This window comes from Carcharhinus amblyrhynchos, chromosome 13 (genome assembly GCF_965287045.1).
Source record: "Carcharhinus amblyrhynchos chromosome 13, sCarAmb.v2.hapA, whole genome shotgun sequence".
NCBI lineage: Eukaryota > Metazoa > Chordata > Chondrichthyes > Carcharhiniformes > Carcharhinidae > Carcharhinus > Carcharhinus amblyrhynchos.
The window spans coordinates 79,145,964-79,164,852 of NC_137336.1; positions in this window are offsets into that span (position 1 = coordinate 79,145,964).

The window sequence follows — 18,889 nt, forward strand, 5'->3', positions numbered from 1 at the left end:
ACACAGTAGCTTATGTCGGTCGTTACCTATTCCTATCATTTCAATAAAATGTTTATTAAAAACTAGAAACAGGATTCAGGTATTTGACTCTTTGTGTATGTTCAATCTTCATTTTGATAATGGGTGATAATCAAATTCAATACCCTGATCCCCTTTCTCATGTATGCCTTGATCCCTTTAGCGCCTACAGCGACATCTAATTTCTTCTCAATTCAGGCAACTTTTTGGACGTAACTGTATTCTCAGCTCATGAATTCCGCAGATTCACTAACATAAGAACATAAGAAATAGGAGCAGGAGTAGGCCATCCAGCCCTTCGAGCCTGCCCCACCATTCAAGAAGATCATGGCTGATCTGTCGTGGCTCAGTTCCACGTTCCCGCCCTCTCCCCATAACCCTTAATCCCCTCGCTTATCAAAAACCCATCAACCTGCGTCTTAAAAATATTTAGCGAGGCAGCCTCCACCACTTCAACGGGCAGAGAATTCCAGAGATTCACCACCCTTTGAGTGAAGAAGTTCCTCCTCAACTCCGTTCTAAACAGCCCCCCCTTTATCTTGAGGCTGTGCCCCCTAGTCCGACTGTTCTTTCTGAGCGGGAAGAGTCTCTCCACCTCTATCCAATCCATCCCATTCATCATCTTATACGTCTCAATGAGATCTCCCCTCATTCTTCTAAACTCTAACGAGTACAAGCCTAGTTTATTCAGCCTCTCCTCATAGCTCAGCCCCCTCAACTCCGGTATCAGCCTAGTAAACCTCCTCTGCACTCCCTCCAAGGCCAAAATATCCTTGCGCAAGTGCTGCGACCAAAACTGCACACAGTACTCCAGCTGCAGCCTCACCAATGCCTTCCTCACCTTAATGTTTAAAGGTTTGCCTTTTGTATTCAAACTATGACTCTGAGCTCTGGACTCCCCAACCATTAGATACATATTCCTGAATCTACGCGGTCTAAACCTATTTAAACTTTATAAGTTTATTTGAGATTCCCCCTCAGTCGTCGAAACTCCAGTCAATATTGCACTAACCGATGGAGTCTCTCATCGTAAGACATAACCACCATTCCAAAACTCAGCTTTATATAGCTTCGCTGTACTCCCTATGTAGTCCTCAGATAAGGACACCAAAACTGCATTCTGTACTCCAGGCATGGCCTCACCAACGTCCTGTACAATTGAAGCAGAACATAAATATTCCTCTAATCAAATCTTCCAGTCGTAAAGACAGCACATCATTTTCCTTCTTTAGTGCCTGCTGTACCTGCGTGCCTACTTTCAGTGAATGATTCAGGAGTACTCCATTATCTCGTTGAGTATCCACTTCTCTCAATCTACATCAATTCAAGTAATAATCTGCCTTCCTATCATTGTTACCAAAGTAGATGACCTCACATTTATCCACATTATACTACTGCTGCCATGCACATGCCAATAGAGGGGACCTTATTGAAACATACAAGATGATTAGAGGTTTAGATAGGGTGGACAGTGATAGCCTTTTTCCTCGGATGGAGAAAGCTAGCACGAGGGGGCATAGCTTTAAATTAATGGGTTCTAGTTATAGGACGGACGTCAGAGGTAGGTTCTTTACCCAGAGGGTGATGAGGGATTGGAATGTCCTGCCTGCTGCAGTTGTAAATGCGCCTAGTTTGGGGGCGTTTAAGAGATCCGTGGATAGGTTTATGGATGGAAAGGGATTGGTTTAGGTTAGAGGGTCATTGCTTTTTTAATTGGGCGGTGCAACATCGTGGGCCGAAGGGCCTGTTCTGCGCTGCAATGTTCCATGTTCTAATACAGTTAGCTTGTCCAAATGATTGTGAAGCATGTCAGCATCCTCCTCTCAGCTCACCCTCCCACATTCAGTTCTCGCTTCCAACTCATCAATATATATCGTGAATAGTTGAGGTCGAGCTCAGATCCCTGCGGAAGCCCACTAGTCACTGTCTATCAAACAGGCAAATAAGCATTTATGCCAAATCTCTACTTCATAACTACTAACTGGCTTTCTATCCATCTAAAGACATCACCTGCAATCCCATATGCTTTAAGCTTACATGGCAGTCTGTTGCGTAAGGCCTTATCGAAAACCTTCTGGAAGTCTAAATAAGTCACATTCATTGATTCTCCTCGGTCAACTCTACCGGTCGCATCCTCAAAGAAATCCAATAAATTTGCCAAACATGATTTTCATTTCGTAGCTCCATACTGACTTCGTCAGAATATATGACTGTGTTTCAAATGCCAAGTTATGAATCCTTGATAGTGAACACTAGAACGGGCATTAGGCTCAGGAGTATACAGTTTCTTGTTTTCACTGCACCTCACTGTTGAATTCCTTTTGACTGAGTCAACAACCCTTGACAGGGAGGATCTTTGTTATAGGTCATCACTTTTCCCTTCCGGAGACCTATCTTCTACTTTACATTCCTACAGAGGACAAAGTAATAATTTGTGCACCTTTGACCCTTCAGAATCAACTCATCAGAACAATGTCTCTGCATTTGTTATATCAAAAGCTGTCATTAAATTTCCACTTTATAATACCTGCACTAATGTTTCCCCATATCCCACGGAAAACAATAGCAGCTGATTCAAGATGATTTTGCTGAAATTCTCATGCATGAGACAATTCTATGCTGGGAGCGATAGATTCTCTGAAGAACGCTGACAAAGTGAAATTGACTGCAAGTGTCATCGCTGAATCCGAATATATATATATGGTTAACATACATATATGTATGGTTAACTTTGGTCAGAAAATCAAGTCGATCGGCCATACGCATACAGTGGTTGCAAGTGCCAGTAAGTGTATGAGATTCCTCAAGTTCTTTCACGACATGATACAAGTAATTAATTCAAACACTATACACATGACATGAATTTATACTGATTGCCATTCACGTGTACATCTCCTCCAACTATGTATCTGTTTATTTTCTTCTCCATAATGTCGACTACTCTGGTTAGGCAAGCACTTATTGCCCATCATTAATCCTTGCGACAAGATGGTAGTCACCTGCAAACACACCCACAGTTTTGTAGGTGAGGGAGTTCTATGATTTTATTTAAACAACTGCAAAGGAATGACAATGCATTTCGACCTGGGGACAGTGGCAGGTGCGTAGCATACTACTAGTTCATGGTTTCACATGTGTCTGTTGCTCTGGCTCGGGATGTTAACGATTGTGCCTTCTGAATTTGTTCCCGAAGGCGTACTGTTGAGTTGTCACAGTGCTTCTTGTTGATGGCACACATTGGTACTACCTTGCATCGGTTGTAGAGAACGTAATATTTGTGGACAAGTTACCAATAACCGGGAGCCTTATTCTTTCATGACAAAATCACAGCACGTAAATGCAGTAAGACGTCTTTGGGCCCATCGAATTTACACCCAGAAAAATCTCACCCAGGCCCTCACCTTAACCCTGCTAGTCACCTTGACACAAAAGGGGTCCTTCAGTAATGCCAATCTACCGAATCCGCACACCTTTCAACTGCGAGAGTAAGCACGAGCATCCAAATAAAAAACATGCAGACGCTGGGAGATCATGCAAAACTCTACACAGTCACCCGAGGCCGGAATTGAACCAGTGTTACTGTGAGGCAGCATTGTTAGCCATTGTGACAATGTGCCGCTCAAATTGAATAACTTATTTAAGTTTTCTTGAATCAATCTTATTCCAGTCTTCTATCATTTTCCTGAATTATACTTGAAGGCAGTGGAAAGAATTTCTGGAGTTAGGAAGTGAGTTATCATTACAGGATTCCTAAACTGTCATTGTCTCTTGTCGGCCGATTATTTAAACGACTTGTCCAGTTCCATTCCTGGTCAATGGCAACTGTTCAAAATAAACACCAGAATATCTAATTATTCATTAATAATACTGCAACTACATATTTCAGGTTGATTTACAATCAATTTTCGCCAGAAGGACAACTCATTCTCCAGTCGTTGCACTTATCAAATACTTCAGTTTTAGTCACACAATAAACACAGTCTAGCAGGCTTATTAGATGTGAAGTTTGCATCTTGACACCACCCTTAAAATTGAACATCGCTGCATCTGCACAGGTAATTTAGAAAAGTAATATGTCTGTATTTCGATTTCCTTATGTCTGATCATTGCAAGACCTTCTTGAGATGCCCGGTCACCCAAAGATATAATTGGCGAAATGTTGCTTCGTTAATTCCTGATTCCATACCAGTCTCAACCTTGTTCACTTTACTTCATATTAGAAAGTAGTTCAATCAATGTGAAAGTCTCAGAGGCGCAATTGTTAATTTGACACTTCGCAATCACACAGTAAGCTGAGACCGTGACATATGTTTGAATTTTATCAAAAAATGCCGCAAATGCTCTTCCTCTGTGCAACAAAGTACGTATCCCGATGTTGTCTGAACGATCAAGAGCCGTAAGTTAGGTTTAAATTGTCCTGACGGCTGTCGTTGCTCCACAACTCAAAGAAGCAGAGATTTAAGTCCCTGAAGAAAAGGGATTTTTGAATGTAGACTACGCAATGGTAAAGAATACTGTACAAATTGGAAACAAATTTGAGTTATTCAAGTGTCAGAAGCACCACGGAAAACACACCGATCAGTTAATCTGAAACATTCTTTAGGACAAGTCCTGCATAGTCCAAGGATCATGTCCAATTTCCGTGTATTACCAAGAGCTGTATCACGTCCCACATACACTGCTAAATCCTCGCAGTGAATGATCTCAAACATTCATTTGATTTGAAGAAATGAAAAAAATTTACTCTTTAATTTATGGAAATTTATTTGTTGCTACATTAAGATGCCTTAATATACATATTTTGAAAAAAAAATCCTCAAATAGCTTTGCTGCGTCCAAAGCTGATTCAGAAATCCCGTCTTCATGCGAAATTAATCCACTACGTCAATGGGTTCTTAAATTTCTTCCCTCAACACGCCATTGCATTGCAGTGATATTCAGTGCAGTTACTAGGAATAGCAGCTCCACTCCCCCCAAAAAATCAGTCTAAAATGTATTGGCTATAAACGAATTAAACAATTACAGACCAGGGTAACAGTTCCACATTTCATTTACTTTTTTTTTGTCTTCAGCTTCAAATCTATTTTTGTTTTGCGTTTTGACAATGGTCCTCACTAAGCTAACGTTTACACCCTGCTCAAGAGCTTTTCGATTTCACAGAAATCATTTGCAATATAGCTCATGGAGACAAGAGATGGAATTGCTGCGTCTCTGACAGAAATCTATGTCTCTTCATTGGACACAAGTGAGGTCCCAGAGGATTGGAGGATAGCGAATGTGGCACCGTTACTTATGAAGGGTAGCAGGGATAACCCGGGTATTTATAGGCCGGTGAGCTTGACGTCCATGGGAGGGAAGTTGTTGGAGAGGATTCTTAGAGATAGGATGTATGCACATTTAGAACGGAATAATCTCGTTAGTGACAGACAGCATGGTTTTGTCAGAGGGAGGTCGTGCCTCACAAATTTGACGCTAAAAAAGCTTACAAGCCTAGTAAGATTTGCTTTCGATACAGAGAAACATGCATTAGGAAACGTCCCCAGTGAGGTGTGACCAGATGTAAATACAGTGTCGTTTAATCTCGGGCACGACACATATTGAGCAACTTCAATTTTGTTGAGCTGTTGCATAGACAAGGCTGTTCGGAATATACACGTGCACCATGTTAATGTCCAAATATGCATCCTTTGACTGATAAATCAGTTGAAATATCCAGCAAGTCAAAGGACCAGTATCACAGCACATCCCTGCATTCTGGTTGTCCAGAGCGACTGGTCTATGGATAGTCAGAATTAAAAACAGCATTAACTGAACTAATGGACATTTTTTTTCTCATATATCTTTGCAGTTAGAACATCTTTTATCCACATTTCCGTACATTGGTAAAGTAACAGAATATACCCTGGATTACCTAGGCTCCAAAAAGTCACGACACTATGTTCGGGATTATATACTTTTACATAAATATTTAAGCCCCTCATATCTGACCCTATTCAACCAGTCGCATTGGATAACCTGACAACCACATTTATATCGATATCGTGTTACTGTAATAATCTAGACACTCTTGTCATTAAGTCCTTGATAACTATAGGCTGCTCAGACACTTCATTCGTTGCTTTACCTTGATATTATCTGAAGGTCCAGTTAGGAACATGTCTGAAGCATTTTAAGCAATCATTATGATTGCTTAATTATTATTAGATTATACAAGGCATTTCAATATCGCAGACTACATTACCCTTGTTAGATCAGCGTGTGGGGTGCCAGAAAACTCTGGCAGCCTCGCATGTCCAATTGTACTTGCGGCTCTGAATCTACATTGTATTCACTAGCCTTGTAATTAATTGCAGAAATACAAAAAAGTTTAATCAGACCTGAAAGATTACAAACTGCAGACATATATTAAGCCATTTCCGCCAAAAAATAAAATAATTAGAGGTGACATGACAGGCATATGTATAATGACCGGATAAATGGGGGCGACATGTTTTTAATGCACCTGCCCATAGATAATCCAAGGGTTTTAATAATCCTCTCAGGAAAAAATGGAATGCAATTCACAGAGAGAAAAAAGGTATTGTAGACGCTACTCAAACGGGTATCAATTGAGAAAGAGGGATTGCAAAATTCCGAACAGAATTCGAAGGCTACGAGACGAAATTTGTTGCATGCCATTTCATAACGTTTATGGTCGATTGATCTGCAAGTGCAGTAGCACCTGATTTTTTTGTAGGCATATTCACCATATAAACAATCATCACTGCAGAGACATGAAGGCAATTTAATATAAGAACATAAGAAATAGGAGCAGGAGTAGGCCAACTAGCCCTTCGAGCCTGCCCCGCCATTCAATAAGATCATGGCTGATCTGTCGTGGCTCAGTTCCACTTCCCTGCCCTCTCCCCATAACCATTAATCCCCTCTCTCATCAAAAACCCATCAACCTGCATCTTAAAAATATTTAGCGAGGCAGCCTCCACCACTTCAACGGGCAGAAAATTCCAGAGATTCACCACCCTTTGAGTGAAGAAGTTCCTCCTCAACTCTGTTCTAAACCGCCCCACCCCCCTTTATCTTGAGGCTATGCCCCCTAGTCCTACTATCCTTTCTGAGTGGGAAGAGTCTCTCCACCTCTATCCTATCCATCCCATTCATCATCTTATACGTCTCAATGAGATCTCCCCTCATTCTTCTAAACTCTAACGACTACAAGCCTAATCTATTCAGCTTCTCCTCATAGCTCAACCCCCTCAACTCCGGAATCAGCCTAGTAAACCTCCTCTGCACTGCCTCCAAGGACACCGGGTTTATGGCCCAATTTACTGGTCAAATCTGTATTAGTCCTTCACTCACTAAGACTGGCCGTCACGTGGAGCGCCTGCCCTCTTAATTCAGTCTCAGACAGAGTGTTGGAGAATACTGGGTTGAAGGTTCATCTTTGGAGCAACGTATTGCTTTTTATTGAAGTACCGACTGGCTTACAAACTGGCCAGATCGGGGAGCTGGTGTTGGACACTGCGTCTTAAGTTACCCAGGGCAACCAAAGCTTGAGCAATTTCCTCAGTGGCTTGTAGTGCCTCGGGCTTTATGGGGTATTTTTTGTGGGGAGTGTGGATTGGTCCGTGTATGTGTAGGGGAGGAATTCTTACGGGGCCGCAGTCTTGTTTTTCCTTGGGGACCCAGTATCCCTGAATCCCACACATATGTATATTATTTAAATTCTATACCTTTTAAGCACAACATGGCCATTGATTATACTCAAAAGGCTAAGAAATTCCAAGAATCTATTTCAATTTAATCCAATCCAATTTCCAAATTTTATTTGAACTTTGTGTCAAACCCCCCCTGTTGTAAAATCACAATTAGGGGAAGAACATTAAAACGTCAATAAAACAACAAACAAAAACACTGACACAACCACGTTACCAAATGCACACACAGACACACATGAAAGTTTTCACCATGTATTCCACATTACCTTCATCAGGTTTTTAACTAAATTCTTATTTTATCTGCTAGATAGCGGGTGAGGGACCCTTCTGGTCCCCATTCAAAGGTGGTACTGTTGCTATCCATGTTATTTTCCTTTACTAGGGTCAGTAGGGGCCGCAGCGTACGGAGAGACTACCGACTACAGTGACCGGGGCCACTAGCTCCTACCCAAACTCCTATCGCTAAATCGACTCTCAGAGGGCAGCCGTTTCCCCGTCTCCCAGGGAGTCACCCGGACCTGGGTGCGGACTGGCGTGTAGTCGACCGCGGGTCGGAGTCCCCCGATGTGTCGTCGTTTTTTCACGCTACCAGAGGTCTCCTGCTTGTAGTGGTCGAGGCAGTCACAGAGGCTCCAGACTTAGTAGTGCCCGAACATGTAGCAAATTCCTCGCGGATTTTGCCCCCAGTGGCCCGATCTCTCGCGCCTGCAGAGGTCCTCACCGACTTGCAGCACCCGGACTTGTACCGAACTCCGTGAGTCCGATCTCAGTGGCCCGAATCCTTGGACGTTCTCCTTAACCTTAATTTCCAAGGTGCTGTCCCTGCTTTATACATAAACCTTAAATCCCAGGGTAATGTCCGTGCTCTGTACCTGTTAACACCTGTTCTGTCGGGCCCCCTAGTGGGCAGTCAGTCTGTGGTCGGACTTGTCGGGGGTCAGCGGAATGTACAAATAACACAATGAATCACAGTTCGCGATCTCAGCCACCGGCCCAAAAAGGAAACTTAAACCCACGTTACCGCTGTGCAGCTGTTGAACGGATCCTGTTCACAAGTTCAGATCGCGGCAGCCGTGAAACACCGCTCTGACACTGGGACACTCATATTCCGCGGGTTTGATGAAATGAGTAAAGATACTCACCCAGTGCCAGGAGATGGCGTTCCAGCGACTGTCACGATCCCGGACGAGCCCCCAGTTGTTAGCGCGAGTGGGCGAAACGACCACTACGGACTCAGGGTGAAGTTCAATAACGGCACAGCTTTATTTTCTTTTACGTCGACGGAGGTGCAGTCAGGACATACAATCGGAGTGTCCCGAAAGCGCTCTAAAGACCCGTCGCAACAGGCTGTAGTTATACCTGCACTTCGGTGTGGTACGCGATTCAAATGCTAATACTTTATTTACAGTATTCGACTTTTGCCATCCTGTCTCGATGTTTTCAAGTGTTGGGACAATTGATTTAAGTGTTTGTTAATCATTTTTGTCTCATTGGTTATTAATGGTCTCCAATCTGTGGGGTTTGAACGATGGGTGTGTGATTATTCTCCGGGGGTTTGAGGGGCCAGGGATGCTTCCTTAGCTATGCTAATCTTTAAGTGCCTCCATGGGTTGTTTGACTGGTTTAGAAGTGCTCATTTTGATGGGGTGGGCATTTAGTTCCTGTAAGTGCCATCCTGTCCAGCTTCCCTCGTGTGCTAGCCCTCATTTGCATTCTAAAAGCATGCTCTTGCCTGCTAATCTGTGTCTGTCCCTTTGTGGGTTTTAGTGGAGAGTCTCTGATTGTAATTTTAGTCTGTTTCCACATTGTGTGCCCAATTTCATAAAACTTATTGTCCGATAACAGTAGGTTCGGGTATTTGACTATCCGGGAGGCTACATTTTGTGGTTGGGTACAATCTGAGATGATATTCATGTCCCACAAAGACTAAGAGATTGCCTGCCTTGAACAGCTGGGCTTGTTTGAACTTTACACATTTAACATGCCTGTCATCCCATAGAACATGATGACAAGTTTCCTTTACGTGAAGTCGGACCTTCATTTTAGGAATCATTGCTTTCTGTTCACTCTTTTAATAATCTTAAATGCACTGGGAGCAGGCAGGTGGAGGAGGATGCGATCAGATATGTCTTTTTCTTCCCTTGGGTTTCCTCACTGTTCTTTCTGCTGACACAAGTCTTGCAATTCTATCCTTCTAAGTGTTGGTGAGCTCCTTGTCTAGTGGTGTTCTAGAGCCACGCTTCATTACAACACAGAAGGTCACCATCCAGACATATTCTGCTCTCGTGCTACCCCCAGTGATTTGTGAAAATAGGGTTCAACACAGAGAAACACTGAATCATGTGCTGAAAATAGTTACATGATGAAGGCCTGAGGCCTGCTGCAATGTGATTTTTTTCATTAGGTAAGATCGTTTTGTATTATGTTATGAATTGGAACCTGATTTTAAACCAACAATGATTGTGTTTCCATTATTTGATAATATTCAGCAGTGACCTCTTATCCCACATCATTTTTTTTTCGTTCACACAACTGTTTTTATAGGCTAAGTTTTGTTTTCACTTTCTCAAGCAAGAAAATAAAATGAACTGTGTATTTGCTTATCAGAAGCACAGTCCTATCTCTGTGGCCCTTTCACCACAGTGTAATTTGCTGAGTAATATTGTATGCATCGGTCACTTGAAGGATCAGAAAATTTCATTCATTTGATGAATAAAACAACTGATCGATGGCATAGCGAGATTTAATCAAGAACTGCATTTTCTAGAAGTCTCCTTATTACCCATGAGTATTCTGTCTCGTGTGAAGAACTAATACGAGCTGTGACCAGTTTTTTTTTTGCGGGGGTGGGGGGGGGGTGGTGGTGTGGAAGACTGTATAGTTGGCTTCAAGAAGCTAGAATTGAGCCAACATTTCACCGTAAAGAGCCAATACTCCTTCGTTTCAATGCTGCAGCAACACTGGAATAGTAATCCTCTGCTGAGGGGATCAGGGTCAGAACAGGTATGACTGAACTTAATACCAGTTCGTTGGGGTCATTTTGTAATGTAAGCAATGGGGAAATGATAACATGTATACCAATTTAGGGGAACTGCCGTGGAATAAACCAAACTAGGCATTGCTGTTGTCATTGAAACAATCACCTTCTACAATTTTTTTTTTCACACAAAGTGTTTTCTTTCAATGAAGTTAAATTTCTTCCCATATATATGTGTATGTATTTTTATAAGTATGTTTTACCAATTATAATTGGCTTGTGATGCGAATTGTAGAACTGCATGCAAATAAAGCTCACACTCTCGGCCTGTTCAATTCACACTAATGTATCTCTTCATCCTCCTCACAGCTTACCTTCGTATCCAATTTTGTATCATCTGCAAAATTGGGGATAATATTTTAGTTCGCTCTTCCACATCATTAAATTATAACTCGGAAAGCTGGGGTCCTAGCACAGATCCGTATGAAACTTCATTTGTTATTGACTGCCAAGCAGTAAAAGACCCATTTATGCCAATGCGCTGCTTCCTATCTGCTAATCAATTTTTATTCATCTCACAACATTACTTGAAATGCCACATGCTTTAACTTTCGTTAGCAGTCTGTTATGTGAGATGTGTATGAAAGCCTTCTTAACATCTAAATAAACTACATCCACTGGTTCACCTCGATCAACGCTACTAGTTACATCCTCAAAGAAAAATCAGAATATTCGTCAAACATGAATTGGCCTTTGTAAATCCATGCTAACTTTTCTGCTTATGCCACTGCCTTCTAAATGCAGAGTTATAAAGTCCTGGATAATTAACTGAAGCAACTCACTGGTCTATATTTCCCTGTTGTACCTCCCTTTCTGAATAGTGGACTTGTATTGGCTACACTCCAATTTGTAGGAAACAGTCCAAAGGGTTTTGGAATTTTGGATCTACTATTTCCAGCGCTACTCGGAGATTTAACCACTTTCGTTCCAAACAATTTGTTGAGACACATTAGTGTACGAATGCTGATTCCCTTCAGCTCCTCACTAAGACTGTTTCTTTTCTCAGAGTATCTGGTATATTATTCATTATACGTGTGCATTCGAGGGAAATCAATGCAACAAATTATTCTGATCAACATATATATTTTTCTACAAACAGAAACTTCACCGGTCCGTAACATACTGAATCAGGATCAAATCGCGCAATCTCAAGAAAGAGACAATGATAAAGCCACACATCAATTGCCTGGACCTTATGGTAAGATGAGCAAAGATGGTATGGCTGATTCCAATTTGGAAACATCAAACGAACAAAAGCATGACAAAATTAGAGGCGATTTAAAGCAATGTGTTCGATGAAATTATTCCGATTTTAAAAAAGAGAACCAAAATGCCAGGGCTAATCACTTGTTGGAACTGAGTTCTTTGTCGCAAATACAAACATTTTACCATAATAGCAGAACATATTCCTTTGGATCCATTGCCCAAAGTATGCCCCAGCTTCAAAGTCATATGGAGGTATTGTTCGACCTGCACCTTTACTCGGCATCATTGTCAAAGCACCTCTTCCTCCAAATTTCCTTTTGATTCCCCTTTAATAACCGCTTAACAAATTACTTTCCTTCTCTGCTTTACATTATTTAATATTAAAACACACACCACACTGTGGCCTGATATAGAAAAATTTGCTTCTTTTCAGCAATAAAACAAAAGATCAGTATATAGTAATCCAGAGGTGCAGGCTACTGTTTTGAGACATTGGCTCGAAAGCTATCATTGCACATGGTGGCATTTGAATTCAATATGCGGAAACTCTGGAACAAACAGTCTAATGATAACCATGGATCAATTGTCAAATATATCAAATTGTTCACTTTTGGGGAGCAAATCCCTCGTGCTCACCTGATCTGGCCTACACATGACACTAGATGCCCAGCAATGTAGTTGATGGTTAACTGCCCTCACGGATTGGAAATAAATATTGACCCAGCCAGCGACGCAAAATCCCATGAACAAATACAAAACCATTGCGGTTATCATAGTTTATAGAATTGATGAACTGTTTCTCCTTTCTCTTTCGTTCGTAGATGCTGAGACTCAAATGAAGGCTTTTCCGTCGAACATCAACGACAAGGATCTCCGGAGAATTACAGATTTCTACCGCCCGAGACGGGAAGACGCGATTGAAGCCTTTGTTGACACTGTTGCTTTGGTATTATTGAAAGACAACATGCTTAGTGATAAAGACTATCGGGTAAAATATACTATTTATAATATCTACTTGAAAAATAAGGCATTTTATTTCCCAACCCTTATATTTCCAGAATTGATTTCAATGTTTCAAAAGCATTCTTTCTAATCTAAGTATTTATATTTCTGTTGTGAGATACCGGTTCACTTTCTTGAGTGATGTTACGTACAGAATACATATTTGAGATTATACATGAAATTTCGTATCGTACTGTTTGTATTCGATTTACTTCTTTTTTTCTTAAATTATGGCCTTCTGATGCCAATAAAAATTATGAACATCTAACTTTTTTTAACTTCGCAAATTAATCCATGGGCAGCAAATGGTGCAGTTATCCGTAACAAGTGCTTCTGAACAAGGCTGGCCTACTGAGTTGTTTTGCAAATACTAGATCATTTTATGTGTGCCATGCCTCCTTACATCAGTCTGAAACATATTTTCTAAACCTTTGTACAAGTTCCTGATGTTCAGTGAGTTCGAATAATGATTGAGGCAATGATGTGATCAATCTGTTCCATGCGGCTTATTTACTGTCCATCATTAGTTTCTCTTTTCATTCTCCATTCAATTAGCTGCACGGTCGCTCCTCAGATTGTAGTTCTCTGATGTTTGGAACCGCCTTCCAAAGAACTACATGTTGATCATTCTCATATAACCATGCCGGCATCCTCCTGCTTGCCCTAACGTTACTTTCACAGCTTTTATTGAGATTCTTTACTTTATTAATTTCGAAAATTGGGTCCATTTAACCAGAACAAAAAAAAACTGTGTTAATGTTACCTGTACGACTGTGTGGCTGTTTATCATAATGACACTGGACACTAATCGATCGGGCAGATGGAGAATGAGAAAATAATGTGATTTAGCCTGGTAGGCAGGCATGATATAAGATATGAGGAACCTGGCGTGATACCTAACACAGCACCAGATCAAATCGGACAAAATTACCCATTACGCTGTAAGTTCTAATTAATTACATGTATGAATATTAATGTAATTTCACAGCATCATTCAACCACCGTGCATATTATTCTCAATATTTTCAATTGGTTTAATTATTATGTTATTTATCTCGCCTTTATTTCCCTCATTTCAATTACTTCTGGCGTCGAAATGTTAATTTTGCTCTTCAGAATTCAATTTGATTCGGCATGTTGTTAATATTAGGTTAGGATCTATGTTTGAAAGTTTCAGCCATGTTTGCCAGTTGCAGATCGAAAACTTTCAGTTCAACTATCCAAACTTTTCACGTTAACTACAAATAGCTCTGGCAATTTATGGACGTATGTATTGTGCACAAAAATGCTAATCATAAGAGAGGATGAATCCCATCTGAATGAGTAGATGGTGACTCCATTCCAGAATGCGGCCAATGATAATCTATTTGTCATTAAGTACTGCACTTACATCAATTTTTACAAGGCATTTTTTGTTATCACAGCCTATTTTAATAACTTGCTTGTGTCAATCTCTCATATCTGTTTCTATATCAAATGAATAAAATTTGTTTTCCCCTTGGTTTTCAATGTGGTGAAACTGAGATTAGATTCAGTGACTTATAGTTTCCTCATTGGCTAGTATTACTTGGCAATTTTCTTCTTTCTGTATGGGACATTTTTAATGTGCGCGCGTGTGTGTGAGTGTGTGTCCCTTTTTTGCCAGCCTACAAAAGGCCAATCGTCTTACTTCCGCCTACTTTGAATTGTTTGTGAACACATACATATTTCCTTACTTTTATGCTTTCCATCTCTTTGATTCCATTTTTCTCTATCACACAGCATTGCCTCAGAAACTACTGCGGCTCGCTATTATTTTACAAAGTCAAACTATTTTGCAACTTTTTTCCATTTGAATTGCTTTGTCGCTTAACCATCCATTAAGCATGTCTTTCAAAACATTTTGCTGTGTTTCACACCTTTTTTGTGATTATCGTCCGTATTCATTTTTGTCTCTTAGTTTGAAATTGTACTTCCGTTTCCAGAGCTCAGGTCAAATGTTGCGCATTTTTCCCACAATGTTCACATGCAATTGATACACAATACAAGGGCGTGAGTTGAAAATGCTTGCATTTTGTTTACAGAACATCAAACAACGAGTAGATGAAGACGATCGCACAACAGCAACGAACCATCTTCTCAATGTCGTTTTCGAACGGGGAGCAAAAGCAGGCAGAGCGTTGTGGGAAATATTTGCGAAACTTCAAAGCACAAAGCCAAAGTTGAGAGGAATACTGGAAGAAATTCAAGGAAAAGGTACTTTATTCTTCGTTCAATTCTTGAATTTCTTCATATTATAAATGCTATCCTAATCTTGACAAATGTGATACTCACATTTATCAACAGGTTGCAATTTGTCCAAGGAAGTAATGTGGAGCGGCGTCGAATCAAAAATACCAAATTACATGGAAGGTACCTTTATTTCATTAAAACTGCTCATATATTACTTAAAATAAAACTTCTGTTATTAAACTAACTGAAGATCTTTACTGCTTTAAAATTAATGGTCAGATAACCCGTGGTTTATAATTTTTTTGGATGAATGGTTAAATAATTGTCAGAACATTGACATTACTGCACTCGGCCTTTGAGACAAAATGACAAAGATTTATTTTTTTTAAATTCCGGCTGAGAGGACAGTGAAATGGGAGCGGGGTACAGTTTTGATATGCCACCTAAAGACAGCGCCTCTAATTTACTGAAAACCAAGATAACCTTACTTCAGATGTAGCATTGTTTGTACTGAAATCCCGGATTACTTTTGAATACACAACCCTGTTAATCCGAGACAATTGTCCAAACAACGGATAAATAAATAGTGATGACGAGGAAGTGTTGGTAGATGTTGGCAGAGAACCCGCCTAGTTATAGAACAAACATGATAATTGACTTGATGGGAACATGGAATTGTTAACATAGACATTCATTTTTGGTTCAAGGACCTCGAAAAAAGGAAACATGTTTCCAATAGTAATCGAATGCCACAGTTTAAGAGAATAGCATGAATTACAATTATAGTGACCGATTGAAAACAAGAATTTTCATTTTCTTCTATAAGTAGCTTCCAATTTTCCTCTGATTGGTTTTACTCTCGCTATGTCTCAACGCACCGACCTCCCCAAGTAAAACAATCAATTCCCCCTGTCTATCTTATGAAGCTCCATGATAGTTTAGAAAAAAACAAATCAACACATGAACATATTAATTTCTGTAAGCACATCAATATTTGATTTTCGGCCATCATAATTTACTCCGAGGTTATTCAGTATATATTTCAAATAGGTAAGCAACCTAATAACTCGGCATGGACAACATTTCATCGTTTAACTTAGAAAGACATGGAATAACGTTTGTTAGTTTTTAATGATCATTTTTCATGACCGCATTGTCATTTAGCGAATATGTTTTTAAAACGCAAGAATAATGTTGACTTCGATGTCTATTTCCACTTTCTTTACACATTCCGTCTCGTCCTGCATTTTCAATATACTTATAGTAAATAGGGAGATAATCTAAATTTATGACAGTGTAGCCATTAACGGCAGGTAAATCTGACTGATCGGGCTAAATGCAGAAAAAAAACATAATTGGGAACGTTGCACAATTATGAGGATTTACAAACTATTTCAAATAGTTTTTTTATATATAATAGTGTCTAAGTAATGGTAAGCTGTTCTTAATACAAGTTAAACACTGTCGGCCTCATCACTATTCTTCAATACAATACCTAAATAATGTTAGCACAATGAATAATATACTATTAATCATAAAATAACATTAAATCTTTGTTAAGACATTCCATCGAGTCAGCGTTTCTTTCAAGGTATCATATGACTGTCATTTCAAAGGGCTGTTTTCATACTTTAGCCGGTAAATATACTGAATCTCTAGATGTATGAACAGGTGTTACAATTTTGGGGAAGCAGTGAGATTGGTGCGGATTGGATGGTGGGTGGGGGGCTGAGTAATAGCCTAAAGCATGAATGTGAATTCCAGCTGTGCGTCTGAGACGTGAATTCTACGTGGGCGAGATATTAAATTATTTACCATTCTTAACGCAATGCTTCAGTTGCTTTTCCAGAATATGTTCAAAATCATTATACGTCTGGTACAGTGACCAAACCTGTAGTTAAAGTAGATGTACTCGTACAGATCAGAGAACATGTGATGCAGAGAGTATAATTTGGTTAAAATTAAATAGGGAGGAATGCCTTGACACATAATGACGGTTGTCTGCATAAGCGCCTCCCAGAATTGCAGTTCCATGTTTCCAGCTAATTACCCTGTATGAAATATAGTGATGCTTTGTAACTTGGCTCCCTTCTTTTCACAATGCATAGCATACCCAAATACCAACTAGTTTAAACCATGAATAATTAAAATAAAGACAGCTAATCATAAAGTATTTCATAAGCGTTAGTTAAAAAAAGAAAAAAAGTGAACGTTTTACATTTAATGTTCTGCTGGAGTCAACATTCATCGTTGAATATCATAGCAGGTTAGGTAATTTACCGGCCAAGTACACCAAAGGACTGTACAAATGATCGATAGCCATCATGTCATCATTTTGCTGCTGGGAAAATAGATTTAACAAAGTCAATATTGAATAAAGATCCAGTATATGCGAGCACGTGATTATGGAACTTTCATTCTAAAGAATGCAAGACCGGACTCAATAACGTTAATAAGGATTATTTGTTTTTCTTGTTGGCCATTAGAGAACCACAGCTAAATGTTGGTTCGCTTTAAAAATCTCCTATCCATTCTGCTCAAGGAAAGGGAAAATGTGCAATAAATTCTTACCTAGCAAGTCTCCATCCATTTATATATACAATAAATCATGTACCTTACGCTAATCCGATTTTGTTTTCTACAACACATCTTAATTATTCAACTCGTGTTTGTAATTTAGTACATTTCTGTGTATTGGAAACCTCTGTTTTTTTTAAGCCATTTACAGGCAACACAAGGAAACGCTTCGGAAGCAATCTGCGATGCTGATAGTGAGAGATCAAACATACTTTACTCTTGAGGGCTACACAGACTTGCACATTATATCTTCCCCTCGTCAACGTTCACTTGTTGAACACGAACAGCTGTCCAGGGGCAAAGAACATGAAAAATGGCAAAAACAACACCTTAAGGAATCGCTGGAGAAAGTTCGGATTGATCAATTATTCGGAAGCAGTTTCGGTCGAACCAGCCTTTCTGGAACCTCCGTGTTAACAGGTGTTGCTGGAATTGGGAAAACCACCGTGGTGCACAAAGTTGTTCATGACTGGGCTGAAGGCAAAATCTATCAACAGTTCAACTTCGTATTTCTTTTCAAATTTCGGGATTTGAATTCAATAACAGGCAGGACAAGCCTAAATCAAATCGCTGTCAGTTATTATCCTAATCTCCAGGGCTACATTCAGGATGTTTGGAAAGAACCAAATCGTATACTGATAACACTTGACGGATTGGATGAATTTAAAGAAACTATTGATTTTGGAGATCAACAACGAAACACAACTAATGGGTATCATTGCTTCGACCCCGACTGTCAATGTGAAGTATATGATATTGTCCGTTGCCTAGTACAAGAGAAATTATTGAAGGGCTGTTCCGTGCTGATCACAAGTCGACCTACCGCCCTGGAGTCACTGGATCAAGCTGGAATCAATCTCTGGGCGGAGGTCCTGGGGTTCTTTAAGGAGGAAAGAAGAACATTTTTCCATAGATTTTTCCAGAATGAAGAAATTGCAGCGAAGATATTTTCCTACGTCGAGCAGGATGACATCTTATACACGCTTTGCTTTAACCCTTGTTACTGTCGGGTCATCTGTTCTACCCTTCAGCCACATTTCGTAAATGACAAGAAGGAAGAAATGGCGCTGCCTAAAACCGTTACCGCACTGTTTTCGAACTACATCGCCAGCCTATTAAAACG